The sequence below is a fragment of the Netta rufina genome (genome assembly GCF_964035555.1).
Source record: "Netta rufina genome assembly, chromosome: 3".
Lineage (NCBI taxonomy): Eukaryota > Metazoa > Chordata > Aves > Anseriformes > Anatidae > Netta > Netta rufina.
This window is the reverse complement of record NC_140125.1, coordinates 64,079,858-64,093,581: the sequence shown is the minus strand read 5'-3', so window position 1 is coordinate 64,093,581 and position 13,724 is coordinate 64,079,858. Positions and strand designations below refer to the sequence as shown.

The window sequence follows — 13,724 nt, the reverse complement described above, 5'->3', positions numbered from 1 at the left end:
AAGGAGCGGAGCGGGGCGGGGCGGGGCGGGGCGGGGCGGGGCGGGCGCTGCGCCGCTGGCGTAAGCCCCTTGTTGTGAATGGGAGAGCCGGGGCGGGGCGGGGCGGCGGTGACGTCAGCCCGCGAATGTCAACAATGCGGCGATTGAGAGGGGCCGGGGCCGGGGCGGGGGCGGCGCCGGGACGGGGCGCGCGCGGCGGCGGCGGCGGCGGGGCGCGGGCAGAGCGGGGCGGCAGCGGCCGCGGCAGCAGCAGCAGCAGCGCCGCCTTCCTCCACCTCCTCCTCCTCCTCCTCTTCATCCTCCTCCTCCTCCTCCTCACCGACAGCCTCCGCGCTGCCGCCGGTGCCGCTCCGGCAGCCGCTGCTGCTGCCGCCGCCGCCGCCGCTGCTCCCCCCCTCCCCTCCCGCCCCGTTCCCTGCTGCCTCCCTCCCCTCCCTCCCCTCCCTCTCCTTTCCCTTCCCTCCCCCCCCCCCCTTTTTATTTTTCTCCGCACGGCTCCGCGAGCAGCTGGTTCAAAGCAATCGCCATGTGATGAGCGCCTGGCTCGGGGATTTTTTTTTTTTTTTTTTTTTTGCTCCCCCCTCCTTTATTTTATTTTATATATATATATATTATTTTTTTTTTTGGGGGGGTGGGAGGGAGGGAGGGGGGGGGTTAGGCTGTAGCTCGGTGAGCGCACGGCAATATTAACCACAATCCCCGAAACGACAACAACAACAGCTGCAACAAACCCCCCCCTCCTTCCCCAACCCGCCCCCCCAGCCACGACAGCCCCCTCTTTTCCTAAAATCCCCCTCCCCCTTTTCCTAAAATCCTCCTCCCCCCAAAATCTCAAACCCGGCTGCAGCGAGCGGGGACCCCCCGAAAGTTGCGCGGAGGCGAGGTGAGTGCGCCCGTCCCCGCCTGAAGGGAAAGGGGGGGGGAGAAAGGGAGGAGGGGGTAAATTTGGGGGCAGGCTGCAAAAAGGGGGAGCAGGGGGGGGCTGTGCGTGTGCCCCCCCCTTGGCTCTTCGTCTCCCCTTGCTCCTGGGGGGCTGCGGGGTGGGGAGCGCTGGGGTGGGGGAGAGGGGAAGGCGCGTTGCGTAACGGGCGGTACATGAGCGTGTGTGTGTGTGTGATCTGTGGGTATAGATGTGCCTGGGTACGTATAGATGTGTGTGGGTACGTATATACACCTGTGGGTACCCGTGGGTGTCTATATGTGCGGGACACCCAGCCCCGTGGCTCCCTCCACCTGCAGCGCGGGGCACACGCGGAGCTGGGAGCGTGCCCCCCCCCCCCCTTTTCCCCTTTTATTTTTTATTTTTTTTATAGGTTCAGGGAGAGAGATGTGAACTCCGCTAGCAGTTTCTTGGATCATTAAAGGCGTAGCGTGTAGGCAAGGCGGCGAGCTGCGAAGACGCTGGCTGTCGTGAGCGAGGCTAAGTGTGAAATCATGCCTCGCCTTTTGTGGAGCAGGCTATTTTTGTAAGGCGGCGGGTGCCGGGCTTCAGGCGCTGCCGGATCGCTCTGCCCTTGCTGCCGGAGCTCCGGAGTAAAGCCGCGTCTCTCCTCCTCCCAGGTGGCGATAAGAAACGTGGGGCAGGAGCCACATCGTATTAGAATTGCACTTCGGGATGTCGGGAAGGGTTGCGAAACTGCAGCGCTGCCGCCGTTGGCTCTAGTTGAAGATGTGTCGGTGTTTTCACGGCGAAATCCCGTTTTGCTGAGACTTTGGGACTGCCGCTGCACTCGTGCGTGTTTTCATCCGGCGTTCGAAGCCTGGAGTGAGGGATTTTTTACGGGCTGAGGTTCTGCCATCGCGGTGGCATGCTCGGCAGCTGGGAGAGGGTGGTGGTTCTCAGGGATGGGGACTGCTCCAGGTATGCGAGTGCTGGAGTCTGAGGTGATTGTGATGGACGTGGTGGCTAGAGTGAAATGATAAGGTTGTGTGTTCAGCTGCTGTCCGCGGGGCTGTCGTGGCAACAGCCTTAAAGCAGTGCAGTACGAGCCTTGACATCTGACAGACAGAAATAAAATTCCCCCTCTGACACCCTCATGCACCCGCCTGGGGTCCGGGTGCTGGAGTGGGGAAGGGGACCGGTGCTGAGCCCCCTCATTTTTGGCTGTCCGGCTTCGGAGGCTGTTGGGAAGGCGCTCCGAGGCGAGAGGTGGAAGGAAAGCTGCGGGAGGACCAGCTGGAAGGACTGAAAATCGGGATCGTGGGTCTGGTTTTCCCGCAAGCGGGCGTTCTCAAAGAGAGGGCAGCCGTCGGGGTGGATGGTTGGAGCTGCCAGGCAGAAAGGCTGCACGGCGGGAGATGCTGGGCAGTGATGCTGTGCAGCTGGTGCTCAGACAGCCGCCTTTCGTGGAAACTTTCACAGTGGGGAGGGTCAGGTGGGAGAGGTGCAGGCAGCAGATGCACGAGTGATGCACGCATGCTGACAGATCCCGACGGGTCCATCAGCAGGTACCTCACGTCAGGATGGGAGTGCTGGGACAGGTATTGGCAGTCCTTTCTGGCCCGGAGGCACATCTGGAACATCTGTTGGCTTTAATGCCATGCAGGCTTGCAGGATGATGCGCTGGCGATGTGGGTGGGACGCCCTCCTCTCCTCCCTGCTTTGCTTTCGGGAGGTCGTTTTGCAGGATGAGGATCGGCAGCTCTCCCTCCTGAGCTGGGCACGAAGCGGGGCTACAGATAGCACACGGGTGGCCAGCTCGGAGTGACAGCCCCAGCCCCAAGCAATAGGTGCTGACCGCAGGCTCCCTGCGTGAGGAAGTTCTGGTAAGTCTTCGGCATCAAAGAAGGCATCGGAGACTCATCAGGATTGATGAATTTAACAAAATCCCAATACTGTCTAGGAATCTTGTGTATTGCTTTCTGTGTGCGTGCAATTAGCGACAAGGAGAGCTGAAAATAAAACTCCACGTGGATGGTGTGTATTGCAGAGTATGTGACAGAGGTTGCTCGCTCTGGCATATTTTAAAACTTTCATTGTGTGATTTGTTTTCTGTTGTGAAGTGCAGAAGCTGTCTTACTTAGCAAGGCTGCAGTCTGATTGCCTGTTATTTTCCTGAAGGTATTCTCTAAAAATAATTGCCAGCCATGGGGGGAAAAATAAAAATCAACAATCGCGTCTTTTTCATGGGAATTCTTGAAAGGTGTTTCCTCATTGTGCGCCTCGATGTCCTTTTTGGACAGGACTTTACACACGCTTAGATTAAATAAAAGAGACTTCTTAGAGTGTAGCTAATGAATGCCTGTGGCACGAAGCTGAAAAAAGATGTGTAACCAGCATATGCAAAGGAATAATGTGGGTGCTAATGGCATTTCTGTGTAACAGGCAATATATTGGTGTAAGCTGAGTAGCATTTATTGCGTGACTTGTGAACAGCCCCTTGCAATCTCAGTTTTGGTCGCATGAGCACAGGATCTATACTCAAATGAAACCCGATGTGCTTTTTTACTCCAAAGCTGAATGGCTTCTTAGTTTACAAGTGGCATGAACATACCTGCAGTGTTCAGCAAACCTGACTTAGGTTTGAAGGCATGCACGCTGCCCATCTTTCACCTCTAGGTCTGAATTTCCATCTCTGCTTGTTTGGGGTGTGATGGCTCTTTATTAGTGGTTTCTGGGAGGAAGCACGTTGGGAGAAATACACCAGTCGTTCCATTAATGTGTTGAAGGAGATCTGAATTCAAGCTGAAATCTCAGCTGTCAGTCCAGGTTACTCCTGCTGCTTTCAGGGCTCCTCCTGACTACAAACGCTTTAAGGGAATGTGGAGCAGAGCCTTTGTAGTGTCTGTCATTGTCCTCCTTTACTGACGTTTGAAGAGGCTCCTAAATGGTTTTGTTGTAGTGGCTGAATGGTCAGTAGATTTCCACCCCCAATAATTTCCAAAGGTTTTCCAGAATAGCACTCAAAATGCTTACTCGGCTCTTTACAAAAAAAATGGTCATCGTTTCTTTAAATTCAGCCAAAAGACATTAACCTTGGCAGCTGCCTGAATATTACGCATTCATTTGAAGCTCGCATCAAGAAGATGTAAAATGTATGAATACAGCCAGCTGAGTTGCAATGTGTTCATTTTGCTTTATAGTTAGGCAGAAACATCTTTGTAGTGTATTGAAAAGAGTGCTACTTACTGTGCCTCTGCTGGGCTATGAATTATAATTTTAAAGCAGGCAGGCAGTGGAATGCATACAAATTTCTTTGTGGCCACTGATGGACTCGAAGCTCCCGAGTTACCAGAAGTAATAATATTGATCAAAGAACAACCGTGTGTCCAGAACAGGTAAATAAAAAGGATCAAGGGAATAAGTTCTGGAAAACCTTTGTGCTGTGAGTTTACATGCATGGCAGAACTTCCACCTGGCAAAAATCGGGCTTGGAAGCTGCTCGCGTTGATCGTCGTGTGAGGAGAGACAGAGGCAGCCTGAAGAAGCCTGGGGTCTCAGCTGATGATATTAAGGGGATGGGGAGGGAGATGGTGGCAAGAGTCACCAGGACCCGAGGAGCGCTTTTCTTGGTCACCTTTCACAGGGAAAGGGTCAGCTCCTCTGAGGTTTGCTTCCAGAATTAGCCTAAAGCTTGAATGATAACCTTCCCTGCTGTTACGTCAACAGAAAAGATGCTCGAGGAGCTGGCGGGGACAGAAAAACTTGGGAGTTTGCCCCTCGTGGGAGTTAAAACAGGAGCTGGAAGCTTGCTTTTTGGTCCCGAGGTTTGGAAACACGCAGACAGGCTGGGATGGGCGGGTGGGTTTTGGTGCATGGGTTCAGGAGTCTACCCTCTCAGAAGAACAGGAGCTGTTTGCTGCCTGTCACCGTGCACTTCTTCCAGGCTGTAGGGCAGCAATTTTCCTTTCTGAAAAGAGACGAAGCAGTTATGTCTATTTAAATAAAAGCAGCTAAAGCAAAATGACCCCTGAGACTTCATCACTGCTACTTATTATAGCTGATACCATTGCGTGTTGTTGTTTTTTTTCCCCTCCTTCATTAGTGATCGCTTCAAAATTTAAGCCTGGACTAGGAAAACAGGAACTGTAAGTGTGGAGGTGTTCCTTTGCCCCGATTTGCATGCAGCCTGTTTTTTATTTAGTGGGTAGGTGTGCTCAGTGTATGTGAGAGCAATTCAACATGTCAGCAGTTTCCTACGAGCTGCTCTTGCTGACTCACGTGTCTGGTGCAGCTTGGCGCTCCCCTCGCTGTAAACTATCCACAATAGGAGGCGCGGGCATGCAGGATGTCAGCGCCGATCCGTTGTTCAGAGGTTATTTTCAGTTCTCTGGTCACTGCTTTTGCTGTGGTTTCTTCCCCCGTAACACCAAAGCACACCGGCAGTCAGGCAGACTGCTGGTTTGCTGGGTGCACGCCGTGGGGTGGAAACACGTTGCGCCTCTGCGGAGGTTGCTCTTGAAGCCTGTCTGGGTGCTACGTGTAGTCAGCAGGACCGAACCTCTGGGTTTTGTTTCTTTCTTGGGGGAATGGGACATCTGATCTACCAAAAATAAAAAAAAAAATCCCCTGCAACATTGTTCCCAGTTTGGATACATTGGATACAGCGAGTCCTGTACGCAAGTAGTATTCTCCCTTGGGATTTACTAGCCATGCAGTCTCCTGCCCTCCACCCCTTTTTGCAGCAGAAATCTTCTTTAAATCCAGCAAAGAATTCTGATTAGACTTTAGAAACCTGATTTTAGCTGTCTGTAATTTGCAGAATTTTGCCGTGTCTTATAGTCTAGCGCGTACCCCGTGCAGCAGTAACCCTGGCCCCTAGCATGAAAGGATTCCTTCATTTGCATGGAGATGAAAACTTGCACTCTTGTACAACTGTTTCTTTATTTACAGACTCTGTTCCGATTACTCATAAGGATCCGAAAACGATAGCTTCTGCTGACTGAGGATTTTTAACTGATCTTCTTGTTGTGCTTTTTTTTTTTTTTTCCTTCCCTCCTTTCTTTTCCTTTCTCAGTGTTATCACAAAAGCCCTTACAGAAGCGGAGCGAATTATCCTCCTGCAGTTCTGGATTTACTGAGTTTAAATCCTCAGTCATCGTTTGTGTTTTTCTTTTCTTTTTTTTTTTTTTTAAGCAGGGCAAAATATAAGTGACTCTAAAAGTGTGATAAACAAAATCAGCTGGTACAAAGCAGCCTTTAATAGCAAAAAGGTGAGTTCTTGTCACTTGTTTTGTTTTTAGTCAACTGCTTTGACCAGTAATGAATAGAAAACCGCATTGAGAGCTTTTGTATCACATGAAGAAAATGGGTGTTCTTGGTTTCCGCCAATACAAATGACTCATCAGAATCAGTAGGGTTTCTACTTCTAATAATAAAAGTGTGGAAGACCTTTAAAACGTGTGGTTTTGGCCCCTGCTCTTAGTGAAAGGTTGGAAAATATTACCTCAAGCTTTTTTTAAAATAAAAAAAAATTATGGAAGCTTTAATGATTTGCTGCACCACAGAAAGTGATCTTGTCCCCTCCAAAAAAACAAAAACCAAAAAACTAGCCGTACCACTGATTACGATGCAAAAATCTTCCCCTCTCCTGTCTCAGTGCTCTGCCTTCCACTGCGGTCGGTACTGCTGACATTTAGCCTCGATGTCAGAGATGTGCATCTGGATAATATGATCTGTTCTTGTTGAGAGTGGGGCAGGCTTGGCACGGTACCTTGTCCTGCCGAGCTGTTGGTCTCCAACTCTGTCCCACCCTGAAGAAGAGAGGATGGTAATACTGCTGGGTGACCCATGTTGCTGGTTAAACTGGGGTCACAGCATCTGGAGGGGAAGGTAAATAGAAAATAAGAGTTGGAGGATCAACAGTAACCTGCAGGATGCGTGTGTGTCATTATCAAGGAGGAAACGCACATCTTCCAGTACTGAAACTGATACTGAAAAAAAGGCGAATCAGAAAGTGATCTATTAAATTCTTTTTTTTTTTTTCCCCCAAGTGATAGTTTTCATATGTGCTGGCATCCTTTTAGCTGTTTACCTGGAAGGCTGAAATCTTTTATGCTGCCTGTCCAGTGCAACAAAGCAACCCCCTGCTGCACGTTGCAGTTTGTTTGAAACTGGAGCTCGTAGAATGGCAGGTCAGTTTGTTCTCATACAAGGAGAGCGTGCCTTCCCTGCTGCTACGCTATATTAAATTTTAATTCTTTTATGCAAGGTATTCTACTTCTAGTTGTAGTCCGGTCACTGTGTTCTGACCTGCTGCATTAATTTATAGTGATGCTGCCTGCTTTCAAGTCATCTGCGTTGTTGCAAGATTTACAGATTGTGAGGGAGAGCTCACCTCTTCTTCCATATTAGTGAGAATTCCTGCATTTGTGAAACCTCTGTGTTTACTTTGTCTTCTGGTGCAATATTTATACTAGTAAGTTATTCCTTAAAAGGATGGGATGGTTCTTCATTTCTCACTCTAGTTGAAAAGCAGGGCAAGCTTTTTAAAAAAAAATCCATGCTGGGGCAGATCCTCAGGAAATCTAGAGCTACCCCAGCTCTCACAGCATTGGCGGGCAGCTTTTACTACTTAATGTTTAAATACATTTATATACTTAACCTGGTTTTTGCTGAAATGCCTTGGGTATGGTTGTTAGTTTCTTGTATAACCGGGGCTGAGATGGAGAATCTTTGGCTGCTTCTTACTGGGAAAAGCACACTAAAAATAGAGGTGCAGAAGCCTGTGGAAATATAACTTTGAAACATGTGAAAATCCAGTTGTTTGTTACATGGCAACAATAAGAGAGAGATTTTACTATTTTCAGATCAGTATAGAAGAAAAGGCCAACTTCCAACTTAAGGAGTTTATTTATGGACAGCTCTTACTGAAGTTCCCAGAATAATATTCTGTTAGGAGTGCAAAATACGGTGTCGGTGGTTATTCAGAGTTCAAAAGGACATTGATTTCGTGAACTGCTTTCAGAATATCTTCAGAAAACCTTGCCATCAGACGTATTGTGAGGGTAGGGTTGTGGTGAATGAATAGCCCGTTTAAATCACATCCATGTTCTCTACTTGGCTGACTTGGAAATGGGACCTGCATCTGAAATCAGTGATGGCTGGACCTGCAAAGGGGGGCAGACGCTGCCACTACTTGTATTTTGCAGCTGTGATTGTGCTCTGCATCATCTCCTCTCCTTGTGCTCAGCCTGCCTCCTACCTCGTCCTACAGTGGGTCAGCTAAATTAAGAGATAAATTGGCAGAAGATTATTCATTTTGTGCATAGAATTAGTTTTCTGCTGGTTGAATTTACTGCAGGGTCTGGCAGGGACATGGGGAAGGGAGGGAGTGGGACAGTTCCAAAAGAAACCCAAATCTGTTCAGCGGTCCTAGGGCTGCAGCAGAGTGCGACAAGCATCACAGTGTCGTGTCCTGTCTCCTGAAGGTCACTGCTGTCGTGTTTTCACAGTGTGGTGGTACTGCAGGAAACTGTGAGCCGCCTGTTCCCCATCTACCCTGCAGCTTGGTGGCAAGGGCTTGCTGCCAGGGCATGAGAGGCTTGGGTTCAGGCTCGGGCTGTTTAATTTTGGCTTTGCAACAGACAATTGCAAAGAATGTTAGATGAAAACAAAACTCAAGCAAGCCTTCCTCTCCCTTCTACGTTAACAAAATGCAAAAGTGTATCACCTTTCACAAATACACACCTGACTTGTAACTGCCCCCTGATTCTGGTCCCTCCTGGCCTGATGTGGCCTGGTCGTGTCACCTGTCTGTGACAAACTCTTGGGAATTCAGATTTTAAACTCAGGAGGTGAGAGGGGGCCTGATGGCCGTGGAGATAGTTTGTTGGACCAAGTGGTTGCAACCCGTCCCGAGCCCAGCTCCCTCAGGTCTCCCTAAAACCTTTCTACCACTGTGGGCACGATGGCAAGCGTGTGCCCTTGGAGGCATTGAGGAAGGGGTCCAAGAGATGATCAAAGCATCCCTGGTTGGTTTCTGTTCCCTCAGGTGAGGGAGGGAGTCAAACCCCATCCTTCATGGTGAGAGGGTGCAGTCAGCAGCTGGGTAAGGCCTGGGGAGCAGGGCAGCGGCCTTTGGAGAGCAACGATCAGCCTGGCTCTGCTCAAACCACTATATGTGGCCTTGGCCGTCGGTCGGCTGCCATCCCTGTGTCCTTGAACAAAAGCAATGGTGGCTGTTTGAAAATCTGGGTGCTGCCTGTGAGCATTAGGTTAATGTACTCTGAGAGCTCCACGAGCAAAACTGCAAGTGCGTGCAGACCTTGGGGCAGGTCCTGCTCTCGAACTGCAAAACATAAATTGCGTTTCAGCTCAGCTGCAGGCATCTGAGGTACACATTGAGCCTGTAACCCAACAAGTGCTTCTTGCTCCACCTGGGGGTTCAACTTCACTCCCAAGCCCCTCTGATTCCCACAGGTGTTCCTACACGTGGTGCTCCGTGCCTCGTGCGGAAACCCCGGTGAGCTGACAGCACGAAGCAGTGGTGGGAGATGTCAGTGAGCTCACCTGAGTGTAAAACTGGTGATAAATGATAAAATTGTTACGCAGTTTGTCATAGCTGGAAGTTCACAGGCGGTGCAAATATAAGCACTCGGCAAGGAAATTTTTTGTTTGTCTTTTTCCCCTTCTTGTTCCTCTTCATTTGTCTTATTATTAGGCTAAAAGTAGAGTCGGTGATTCATTCAGTAATCTGTTTCTTGGACAGTTAGTCATCTGCCAATTTGTGTTAACTTTCCACTTTGTTCATAAAGTGAGTAATGCTTAATGCACTAACCACCAAATTCCAAGCTTAAAAAGCTGTGAACATCATTCAAATCATCTCCAAACTTTCTCTTTAACATTTTTTTTCTTTTTACTATTCTGTAAGATCAAAGCAAGGAAGACCTGGCGTGCTGTGTGGTGTAGCTACAGCCTAATTTTTGTGTCTAGCCCTGCTTGTTAAAGTAAAACTGAAGCTTGCAAATGTACTGGGCCAGTTTTCTGTTGTACACCAGCCTGTGTATGACATGTGTTTCTTAATCAGTGTTTTTCTTCTTGTTTTCCTTTGCAGCTCCTACTTTCAGCAGATAAATAATGCCTCTGTATTTCCCTCCTCCACTGACTGCCCCGACTCTCTTAATTTATGTTGTTCACTACCTCAACAAACTGTGATGCTATCAAGGCTAATTTAGTGACAGTAGCTTGGTCTTGCAAGGAAGACTGGGACTGGTATTAGCTGGCTGCTGCAAATATTTCTGTTGCTTTTCATCTTCCTTTTTTGTGTGGAGAAAAATGATGGTGCTGTTGAAATGTTAACTATACAGAACTCGAAGCTATAAAGCCTTCCTATAGAGATCGGGTAGATATTTTGATCTCAAGGTGATGTCAGTCATTTCTGAAGATGAACACAGTACTTGTTTGAATCACTTGCAGAATTTAACTATTTTTTTTTCTCTTTCTCATGGAAACTGGAGTAGTGTAAAGAGTAACAAGGTCAGTAACGTCACAGGAGAACTTTATAGGAACAAAGTCTTTACAGTCTGCTCTAAAATAACATGAAAGGTCCGGCTGCAGCGCTTAGCAGCAGAAGGATTCAAAGCGAAGGAGACTTTCATCCCGCGGGGGAGCGGCGTGAGCTGGGGGTGGTAAACACTGATACCAGAGGTGCTTTGCCTGGCCAGACACTTCCTTTGTTTCTTTTGCAGACACCTATTTATTCCCCACCCAACTTCACTCCATTTCTGGCAGTGATGTCATCCCTCTGTGTGACATCTTCATACCCCTCAATAATCACTGGGTGGTGCAGCCCTTTGGTGTGATGTCCCCGCTTTTTGACGATGCAGTCCTGTAAGGAGAGTATGCAGAAGCAGGCAGGTGGTAAGGAGAGGATGCAGAAGCAGGTGGTAAGGAGCAGCCTTTCTTTGCAGGCTCTGGTGAGCCCTTGCCACCTTCTGTCTTGGGATGGTGGTGTCACAGCAGAAATACGTTGTGCTCTGTTGCTGCTGCCGCAGTAAGCAGAAAACAGATTTGGTCTCGAGGGAAAGGTAGGGAAAGATGCATTTCTTCGCTTCTAGACTCAAATTCCAGCTTGTGTAAACTCCTGAAACATCTGGATACCCACCTTCACTTGCAGCATGAAGGATCACAGCTTTTGGAAAATTTCCTTTCCGTCTGACATTGCGCACCAGCGAGTTTGAGTAGCTTGGTTAAGCTTTGGGCAAACAGCCATTTTGGGGGTGCTTATTTGAACACCAGCCATGGAGACCCTGCCCGTCCTGATTACCTGCAGATTTTCCAGCAGCGGTGGTGGTGGTTAATGCACTTGTCTCTCTAGACTGATTGCAAGTATCATGTTTCAAAAGTAACTCGTTTCTGGTTCAGGCTTGTTTTCAGCTTTGGAGCTTTACTTTTCAGGGCTGATGCTGGGCTAGAATTTGGATCTTTCTTGACTGTTCCTGCTTCCCTATGACCTGTGTTTGTTGGAAAGGCATACAGGAGCCAACCTGCACGAGTGCCTTATTTCAGACAAAAAATGGGATGGGATTGCATATGGAGGGACCCAAAAGCTGTACCAGAACTGCCCAAGAATCCCTGTAGGATGAGAAATTAATGAAATTGCTGGCAGCTGTGCTTCAGCCCATGCAGAGGGCAGAGCAGGGAGGGAAGGGAGCTGCAGTGGGTGCTCTGTTGCTAAATCCCACACCAGCCTTGCTTTTAGGTTTCTGATTTGAACCTTCAGGGCATTACTCAGAAACTCGTCTTTGCTATTTTGGGGTGGGGGACATGAACAAAGGCTGATGTCTGTGCTGCATCTATCAGTTTGATTCAGCATGCTCTGTGTGTGACTCAGGTGATGGTTGATTCACCACCATCATTAGCTTTTTTTTTTTTCCTCATTAAGGCGGTAATTTGTAATTTTGAGAAGTTTGTGTCATTTCATTGGATTATGAACCAGAGCACAATAAAACTGCGCCTTTGTTTCCAGTCCTTTCCTTGTGAGCCTCAGTGGTTCTTGCTGGGTTAGGGAATAGAAATGGGGGTGTGAGACACTTTTTGCGGGAGCATACGGTGCTTTGAGGATTGCTTTATTTCCATCTCCAGCACTGCTGCTCTCAGGTCACCCAGAGGTGGCAGGGTGGCTGTGTGGCTTACAGCACGGGTATGTGCTTGGTCCAGAGGCTGTGGGGTAAGCTGGTGGTGACCAAGCACCTAAGACCTTGCATTTGTTGAAACTCAAAATACCAAGGTAAGGGCAGTGACTGAGCGGCGGCTGTTGTAAGGCTGAAATCATACTCAACGCGTTCTCCTGGAGGAAGAAAAATACATTCTCTCCACCCCCTACCTTCCATTTGCTCCCACACCCTGAAATTTGGGACATTCATTCCTGTGAGGATGAGTACATCAGCATCCTCCTCCCGAGGCGATTGAGCAGGGGCAGCCTTGCGAGGGCTCTCCCCTGTATTTATAGAGCAGGTGTCTCCCTCGCTGGCTTGCTCTGCAGGTGCACTCCCTGTTCGGTTGAAGAAACCACCAGTTGAAGCGAGGCAGTTTACAAATAGCTTTTCAGTGTTTGTTTTTATTTTTAACTCTTTCCCCACCCACAGGCCCCTCCCCCTTGAAGCAGCTCAGGGAGGGGAAAATCGTTGTTGCAGAAGATGCAAATCAGGCAAATAGTTTCCAGAGGACCCTCAGAAAGTTGCCTGCAGTGTGACAGTGGTGATCCCTTGCCTGAGCTCCAGCAAACAAATGTTCCCTGCAACTTTTTTTTTTTTTTAAATAATTTGGGATTTATCGCAATTATGTTGTCCATGGCTGCTGTTTTTGGAGGGTTTATCTGTTTATTAAGGGCTGATGCAGACAGTGACGTACCCAAAGGCTGTAGAGGCGAGGTGTCCTCCTGATGTCCGAGGAGAGCACCTGTACCAGGTCCAGCTGCTGGCAACCCCCCTGGTGGGCACCTCTAACCCTCGATGTATGCTCTTTTCCCCAGGGCTTAGTTTATCGCAGAGAAGTTACCTCAGCCGTACTGTGCCATCTGAGCACGAGAGGAAACACAGACATTTCTCTTTTTATTTATTCCCCCCCCCCCAACTCATGTTCAATCACTAATGGAAAATTCTGGTCGAAAGGGCAAAACTTCTTTTGCTACGTGTTCAATCTCAAAACCACAGCTCCCGGCGCCCAGGACGCCGCCGCGGCGATGCCCTGCTTACGGGCTTTTTCCAGCGCCGCGTGGGTGCAGTAGGGGCGCACGCGTGGGGGAGAAAGGGAAAGGGCAGGGGAAAGGACGGGACAGAGGTGTGTGTTCTCTCTTTAAATTAAAAAGGAGTGAAAAAGAAAGCCCAGCCAGCTTCAAAGTAGGTTAATCGTTGCCAAAAGTCTCGACGCCGGTACTCCGCGCGCACGGATGTATTTTTACACATGCAGCAAGCCCAGGGTAGCTGGAAAGTATGTGGGAGCCCGTCGGCTTCCTCTGAGACACCTACAGGTGGTCAGACATGGGAGGGGGGTGGAGGAGGAGAGGCGGGGGGCGAGGTGGGACGCCCACTTCCTCGGGCGGATATATCGCGCGGTGCCGGGACCCACTGCTGGCGGCGGTGGCGTGCGCGCGGCCACAGGCCTCGCTGGCGGCGGCTCGCCCCAGCCCTCGCTGATTTGCTGCTGTGAGGTTTATGACTAAGGTTGTGGTTTAATATGCCCTTTTTAGGCGTTGCAAAGTGTTTTAAAATTATCTAGTGTTGCATTTCTTCCTTTTTTTTTTTTTTTTTCTTTTCTCCTGCCATTGCCTGTTCTACCTTTT

General features: G+C 49.2%; 1 protein-coding gene across 3 annotated transcripts in view; it reads left to right on the top strand.

Annotated features, from left to right (window-relative positions):
- The first annotated feature begins 246 nt into the window (after positions 1 to 246).
- Positions 247 to 13,724, top strand: part of BACH2 (BTB domain and CNC homolog 2) — a 188,665-nt gene continuing 175,187 nt past the window's right edge. Inside the window, exons 1-3 of one of the 3 annotated variants that reach the window (XR_014618299.1) lie at positions 247 to 883; positions 1,314 to 1,466; positions 1,561 to 3,133. The gene's annotated coding sequence lies outside the window, so the exon portion shown is untranslated. Of the gene's footprint in view, positions 884 to 1,313; positions 1,472 to 1,560; positions 3,134 to 13,724 lie in introns of those variants that run through there. The other 2 variants (XR_014618300.1, XM_084284252.1) reach the window with 2 other exon arrangements.